Below are 8,236 nucleotides of genomic sequence, written 5' to 3'. Positions count from 1 at the left end.
TGCACCCTACTGTCTTCCTCATGCCAAAGAAAAGTTTCACACTTGATTCTTCTAAGAGTGGAGTTTAAGGTCTATGTGCAGCAAAGTGACATGATCAAATCTGTATTTTGGAAAACCAAAATATGGCAGTGAAGTGTGAGATAAAGTTGGGAGATCAGATAGGAGGCCAGTGTAATGAAGACCTGAACTGATGCAGTTCGGAAGTGATATATTTGAGGAGTATTGGGAAAGTACGGTTAGTAAAACTTCATATCCTACTTAATATAGAAGAGCAAAGGGTGAAAGACAGGCAGCCTGGATGACTGGATGGATGATGATGCTCCTAACCAAGGTAGAAAGAAAAGTAAAGTTTTCATGGGGGAGATAGAAGGACTGATTTTATCAATTTTTATCTAATAAGATAGCATTCCTGTGTTCTAGAAATTTTTAAGATAGCCAAAGAAGTGTTCTTTCACTTAGAGATTTGGCACAAGGATATACATTGGGGCTTTAGTGTTCTACTATGACTCTTAAAATGGAATCATTGCTGGTCAAGAGTGTCTTTCCCAAATCTGTTTTTCTGTAGAGAAACTAACAAGGTAGAAAAGTGATGAAAAAGATCTCTTAGTTTGGAGGACCCAAGGAGAGACTTCTGAAAGTTAGTGAAATAAGCCCAGCGGACAACCCTACTTTTAAATTAGGAAAGACCGGCTACCAAACTGTAATTTTAGTTTAACAATATTTTAGATATTTTAAAATGTATATTTAATCCACTAGTTGTAATGCCAAATATATAGTTCATCTATTTTGTATTTTTGCTTTCCAATGTTACTGTGGTCACTATTCTGTACATTACATTGCCAGAACTTAATTATCTTATAACTGGAAGTTTGTACTTTTTGATCACCTTTTCCCATTTCTCCAATCTGCTACCCTCCGCCTCGTAACCACCAGTCTGTTTTCTATTTCTATGAGTTTGGTTTTTTCAAATTCCACATATATGTGTGATCATACAATATTAGTCTTTCTCTGCTTGACTTATTTCACTTAAGCGTGATGCCCTCAAGGTCCAGCCATGTTGTCCCAAATGCCAAGATTTCCTTTTTAATGGATGAATAATATTCCATTGTATGTATGTATATGTGTATACACATTTGCTTCATCCATTCATTCATCAGTGTACACTTGGGTTGTTTCCATGTCTTGGTTATTGTAAATAATGCTGCAGTGAACTCAGGGGCACAGATATCTATTTGAGATAGAGATTTCTTTTCCTTTGGATATATGCCCAGAAGAAGAATTTCTAGATCATATGGCAGTTGTATATCTCTGTAATCAACAGATCATTTATAGTTGATCTTTGCTTAAAACTTGGATGTGACCGAAAGTGGTCACTCTTTGAATTCAGTCCAACTTTATGACACATCCTGGGGTGGAATGGGTGGAGTTTCTTTTGTTGTTGTTGTTGTTGTTAGCATAAGCCAAAAATTTAACTTCCTTTTTGAAGATTTGAAATGCTTCCAGCATTTATATTACAGTGAGATTGATGCTGTCTTACTCATCATTCTGTCTCAGGTGCTTTACACTCAACATAGTTGTTCAAGGACACATTCTACCTGTTTTTACTGCTCAAAACATGATGTTGCAAATAATCAGTAGTGGTAATTACTTCATCGATGAAATGATTTACAGTTGTCAGAGCTACAAAGAAAGAAATGAGCTGATGAGTACTAGTATTCTCTTCCATCCTGTTTCATATGTCAGTCAAGCCTTGGTTGTGCCCAGCCTGTTCCCACTAGGAGTTTAGATTGTGCAAAACGCTAGGTTCTTCAGGAAGACTCTGAAGTTTTCTCTCTCTGAAGACACCAGTGGACTTTTTCCTTATTCATTTTAAGAATGTAGATTATGATTTTGGACTATTTTATTTTATATTACAGCCCCATTATATAATCTTAATGTATCAGATTAATTTAGAGAACAAGTGTTCTCTACTGGGGTGATTTTTGACCCCCAGGGAATATTTGGCAATGTCCTGAGATGTTTTTGGTTGTCTCAACTTGGGGGAGAGAGAGCGCTGCTGGCATCTAGTGGATAGAGGGCAGGGATGCTGCTACAGTGCACAGGAGAGGGCCCCCCCTAACAAAGAATTATCTGGACCAAAATGTCTGTAGTGCTAACCTGTGAGTTAACTGATATAGAAATACAATTTCTGAAGTTTAGAGGAATTGAAATTTTCCGTTAGTACCATTATAGGGTCTTATTAAATTAGCGGCTATGAATATCCCCTAGATATAAGTCCTAGCTTGAGAGCTTTAAAATAGGATTTCTAGTTTGGCTTGGATGTGTTTTAAGAATAGCACACATTTTCCTTTATGAATATGGATATTGTTAAACAATAAATTACAATTTTAACCTATATGGATTGGATTCCTGTATCTTCATATTGGTTTACAAAGCAAATTTAACAAACGGAATCTCTGCCCTCTAGGCTTTTATAAGTTGAAGGGAGTGTTTTTTATGCTGATAAAAGACAGAGAACTAGTGGGACTGGCAATCAGGAGAACCAAGAAAGCAGACAGATCTAAGCAGCAGGTAGAGCTGGGATTGAGCCAGGCGGAAACTGGCTGATCTGATCTCTGCTGGGAGGCTAATACCAGAGAGTCAGATTACAAACGAGCAAATCAGAGTTGAGGGAATAGGCCAAAAGCTCGCCCGTTTTATAGTGATTATTCATGCACAGATTCCCAACATCAAAATTACATTAGCGTTTAAATCTGTACTATTTTTTGTTATTAGTGTATGTTAAAGAAGTAAAGTAATAATCTAAGAAAGAGGTAGCAGCATTTTTAAATCAGAGACAGACCAAGGTAGAGATTTATTCTGCCATTTTCTCGTTTTGTGAGTGTGGATACTTTGGAAGTCACTTAGACTTCTAATCCTGATCTTTGAAGTTAGGGTCATATTTACTTCGATTTAAAAATTATAGTAATTAAATTTAAAGCCCTTAATACAGTGTTTGGAAAATAATTAGTGCCCCAAATAGTAATAGTCATGGTTTTAAAATCTGTTTAAATCTGGAAAAATCATTGGTCCTAGAGTTTTCTTAAAATTTTAGTAAATACCAAAGCATGTATAATATTCTTTCAACTCGCTGACATTGCTTTACTCTTGCCTTTTGATTTTAGTATTTAGCATATAACAAACTATAAAAGCTAGAGACGAGTGTTCATTTTATTAGAGAACTGATATTACTTGTTTTAGGAATTTTGAGGAAATTAAATGAGATAGCCTATGTTAAGTGCTTTTACTCAGTACTTAATGCATAATAACTATACTCAGTGAATGTTAGTTCCCCACCTTCTTGCTTTCAAATTGTCAAATGGCTTAGAAATACCACTGATGCTACTGCTACTGTGTTAATTTGTTGAATGAACATAGTAGATGTAATTGGGGTGAGAAAGGAAATTGGCAGACAATTCATTTTAAGCTATAATGATGTTTACTGAAAATGAAATTATTCTAAGTAAAGCTATCTGCTTTTAGCTGACTTAAAACATTTGTTTTTAGTTTTGACCATTTACATGACACTAGACCTAGTAGACTCTTTGCTTATGAATCCTTATTTAAGAGTGTTTTTGGTCTATTTTTTGACTGAATACATTGTCTCTGCAGACATGGGTTGGGTATAATTTTCAGATCTTGCCAAAGTAGAGCAAAATCTCCAGCTGTATCTTTTGTTTTCTAGAAACCAGTTGTCATCGTTTTTTTTTGTTTTTTGTTTTTCGGGGTTTTTTTTGCCTTATTCTTTCTACTACAGCTGTGTTGCAGCAGCGGGGCGACACCCTACTCTTCACTCTATCCCTGCGTTTTTTTGTCTTGGCAAAACAGTATCAGGCAACCATAACTAAACTGGAGGCTCAAACTGGACCTTTTTATTTATTTATCTATTTATTTATTTATTTATTTATTTTTAATTCTGCTGGATATTCAGTTTAAGACCTTAGCTAGGGTGGAAAGTTCCAGAAAGTCTGAATGAAAGATAATCAGAACTAATAAAAATAAGGAAGAAGGAATATGAAAAAAGATTGCTCTGGCTTGTGTCTAAGAGCAATGGCAAATGTTAAATGAAGCGGCTCCTCTGGTATGTCATCCAGAAAATTCTGGGTTACACATTAATGATGACAATTCAGAATAAATTCAGAGTCCATGATGAGTAATTTCTCTAGTGCCTTCAATCTGTGTATAGAAACAGAGTCACTGAAATTTTCTCTTCAATTGAATACTTTCCTAAAAATCGATGTTAAATTAATATTATATTTGTATCTTAGAAATACATTGATGTTAAATTAGTTACCTTTGCTCAATAGTCAACAGCTTTTTCCAGTAAGTGCCTGTGAAAAACTAAGTTCTAGGTGCTAGGGATTTAGTAGGGAACATGAAAAGACAATGCCTTTGTCCTTGTGGAGCTTGTTTACTATGATCTGATTATTAGAAAGATATACTGTGAAGATTTATTTGATGTCAGATTTAAAAATGACTTTAGTATTCAACTTTTAAAATTAAGTGGCTATAAAGAAGCTGTGCTGCTGAGAATGCTCTGTATCTTGACCTGGGCGGTGGTTGCGTGTGTGTGTGTGTGTGTGTGTGTGTGTGTGTGTGTGTGTGTGTAGTTATCTATCTTCTAAGATTCACTCATACTTCAATTAAAAGTGTTTTTTTTTAAAGTAAACTAAATGTACATTAAAACTATTTGAGGTTTCCCATTGTACTTAGAATAAAACCTATACTCCTTTTTAAAGTGTGTAGTGATAAATTATTTGTTCACATAATGTTAAATTTTGAAGCTACTTCAGTAACATATAAAAATTGTATTTGGCCACATAGAATTGAAAACTTGAAAACTTCTACCTCATGTAACATTTTATTAACAGAATTTTAATGACATGAACTTTATAAACTGTTCACATATAAAGAACTTGAAGGGATTTTATTGGAACCTTTTACTTATAACAAATGTTTAAGTAAATGCCATAAAAAGTAACTTCTATAAAATGATTATCAAAAGATAAGATGATCTGTTCTTTTTATTCTTGAAACCATCTTTAATGCAAAAAGCAAAGAGTCTGAAGTGGGCAAAGAGAGCCTATAAGAGGTGGGAATTTGATAACTTTATAATGAAATTCTATTAATTTTCCATATGGACTGGGAAAAGACTTCATTTTGCAGTCAAGAGGAGTCATTGGCACACACTGTAGAAAGCAAATCCTGAAAAGCCTGGGGGGATTTGGAAAGGGACCAAATGAAAGACCTATTTTGCTTCTACCTTGCTAGCTCTTGCTGGTTCTTTCATTTCCTCTTCTTTTAATCAAGGCTGAGGTAGGCTAGGAAAGGAAATATGGACATGTCTAATTTTAAGCATATAGTAATACACATTTTCCAGTCTCTCTATACTCTTGACTCTCATTCCCTAGAGCAGTGTTTCTCACCTTCAACACTATCAGCATTTTGGGCCAGGCAATTCTTTGTTCTGTGGGCTGTCCTGTGAGTTGTAGGATGTTTCACAGCATCCCTGGCCTCTACCCACTGGATGCCAGTACCTCAAGTTATAACAAACAAAAGTGTCTCAAGACATTACCACATATCTTCTGGGGGAGGAAAATTGCCTTGACTGAGAATCACTGCCCTAGGGGAATAAACTAAATGTAGTAAGTCCTCAATGTCATCCATAAGTTCTGTGACTTTAAATGAAATGATATATAACGAAACCAATTTTGCCATAGGCTAATTGATATAAGCAAGTGTTAAGTTCCTACAGCATCTCATCAACATCATAATGAAACATTATTCGAGGACCTGGTGTATTAATGATCCGTGTCATTTACCAAAGATATTTTCTAGAGAGAAGTGTTCCTTGTCTTGCTTTTCATCTTACTGTGTAATCCAGATCCTGATACCGCTTTCCTGACCAGTAGCTTCAGCCTTCCTTAGAGCTTGCTATGGTCTGTTCCTGTTCCAGTCCCTGCTACACAGGTGCTGTCAGCATTATCTGTTTAAAATACGGATGTGATCATGTTACAGCCTTGCTCTGGGACCCTTTGTCTCTCACCTTTGGATATAGAATAATTATTTGGATATATCAATAATTAATATTGATCACAGTGCTGAGTGTTTTATAGCTATCAAGTAATTTAATTTTTACAGGAACCCGATAAAGCTAGTTTTCCTGTTATTTCTAATTTTTAGACAAGAAACAGCATAGACTACTGGGTAAGCACGTTATCTAAGTTGCTATAGTAAGTAGATGGCAAAGTTTAAACCCAGTTCTTCTGACTCCAAGTTTCTCTATTAGTTTCTCCATGGGGCTCCTGTGTACATTTTTGCCCTCTTTCTACCCTTTTTGCCCAACCTCCCCACCTCATTCTTCAGTCACACAGGTCCACTTACCTTCTCTCAGTTAACCTTGTACTTTCTCAACAATGACCCTTATTTACACTTTTACTTTCACTTTGTGCCCATGAAACCCCTGCTTCTCTTTTTATGATTCTACTCAAATATCACTATTAAAGTGATGTACCACCTCTCAGTTAAAGTTTCTTATTCCATCTTCTAGAATTTTATTTTTCTTTTTTGGCATTTCCCTTATCATGTTGTAAAATATTTGTCCATTTTTCTTTTAGATTGTAAGCTCTTGGAAGACAAAGACTTCGTCTTTACAAACTTCAGGGCCAATGTCTTGCATTTAGCAGAAATGCAAAAATGTGAATTTTTAAAATGAATTTTTTTCATACTGTTAGAGATTTTATTCATATTATTAGAGATTTTATTTTTATACAGATGGAATGTGGAATCTTTTTTAATTCTTAAGAATTGTTGCAACTAAGTTATGGGGCTGTTTTATAGCCCTTTAGATATTATTTAATCATAAAAATTAAAATTTTAATTTTAAAATTTAAATAAAAATTAATAAAAATAATTTTTAATCTATATTTTTACTCTTATTTTTTTTGTTGAAAATTCTTATATCGTTAGATATGTTTAAAGCATATTATGAAGTTTTATGAGTATTGGTAACTAAATTGAAAGGGTAATTAGTATTATATAAATTCTAAATATGTCTGTTTTCCATTGTTTACCTGGATTTTAAAAAATACAGATAAACTCTTCATTTTCTAATTAAGTCACAGGTTTCATTTTTTTTATTTAACTTTTTCAAAAAAAATCGAGACTTTTTTAGAAATATATACAAGAGTTTTTAATGGTAAAATTAAGGTCCAAAAATAAGATGAAGTTGGTACCTAAAACACATGCCATAAGTTCCCAACCTGATGCTAGAAGTGGGCCACAGATTTGGCTTTGCTTTTGCTGTGGGCAAAATAAACAAGAAAACATGATAGTTACATGATCAAATTGTTTATATTGTAAAACCAACTAGAGAAATTTCTTTTATGGGCCCTTACAAAGAAGAGCTGTCACGTGAAGTAAGTGAACCACTTCCTCAGCAGTGGTGACATACTGTATAGTTTGCTAAAGGATGCTCTATGAGAAGCCAAAAGGAGAGCATACAATTCTGAAATCAACTAAATAAATTTGAAATATCTAGAGCAGCATTTTCCAAGGCACTGGTAGTTTAGAAGATAGTCTCATTTTTTTAGTTGATTTAAAAAGTAAACAGTTATTTTGTAAGGCAGGGTCTTAAAATTTTCTCTTAATTTTATTAGCTATAAAAAATTTTAGAACACATGCCTTCATATTTTAGTTATTGGTATACTAATCCCAAAAGTGTCTTAGCACTGTAGTCACAAAATGTAGACCATCGAAATAATATACGTAGGACATACGTGAACAGATCTGCAAGTCTCCTGCCCTGGCCAACTTTTCTAAAAAGAAAGGTATTTTCTTTTTATAGTGAATCACGTATTTGTAGTTACAGTGAATAGGTTAAATAAAATGTTAGATAAGTGCTAGAAGCTATAGGTGCATTTGGGAAAAATATTGGTTTTTTGGAACTATTGTGACTGTGGTTCAGGAATGACAGATCTTCTACCAGCACTATTCAATTTACTGTGATGATAGAAGTGTACATTGGCACTGTTCGAAATGGTAGCCAGGAGCTAATGGGGCTGTTGAGTGCATGTAATATAGCTAGAGGTGACTGAGGACTAATCTTTTTATTTAGTTTTAATTAGCTTAAATTAAAAAATCTACACGTGGCTAGTAGCTAACCATCTAGGAAGCTCAGTTCTAGAGGGCAAGAAAG

At 34.3% G+C, this 8,236-nt stretch overlaps 1 protein-coding gene across 1 annotated transcript in view; it reads left to right on the top strand.

Annotated features, from left to right (window-relative positions):
- PRKD3 (protein kinase D3) overlaps window positions 1-8,236 on the top strand; it is a 53,608-nt gene that overhangs the window by 11,496 nt on the left and 33,876 nt on the right. The gene's annotated exons all lie outside the window — the stretch shown is intronic.

The sequence above is a fragment of the Pteropus alecto genome, unplaced genomic scaffold (assembly GCF_000325575.1).
Source record: "Pteropus alecto unplaced genomic scaffold, ASM32557v1 scaffold61, whole genome shotgun sequence".
NCBI lineage: Eukaryota > Metazoa > Chordata > Mammalia > Chiroptera > Pteropodidae > Pteropus > Pteropus alecto.
This window is presented reverse-complemented; position numbering and strand designations above follow the sequence as displayed.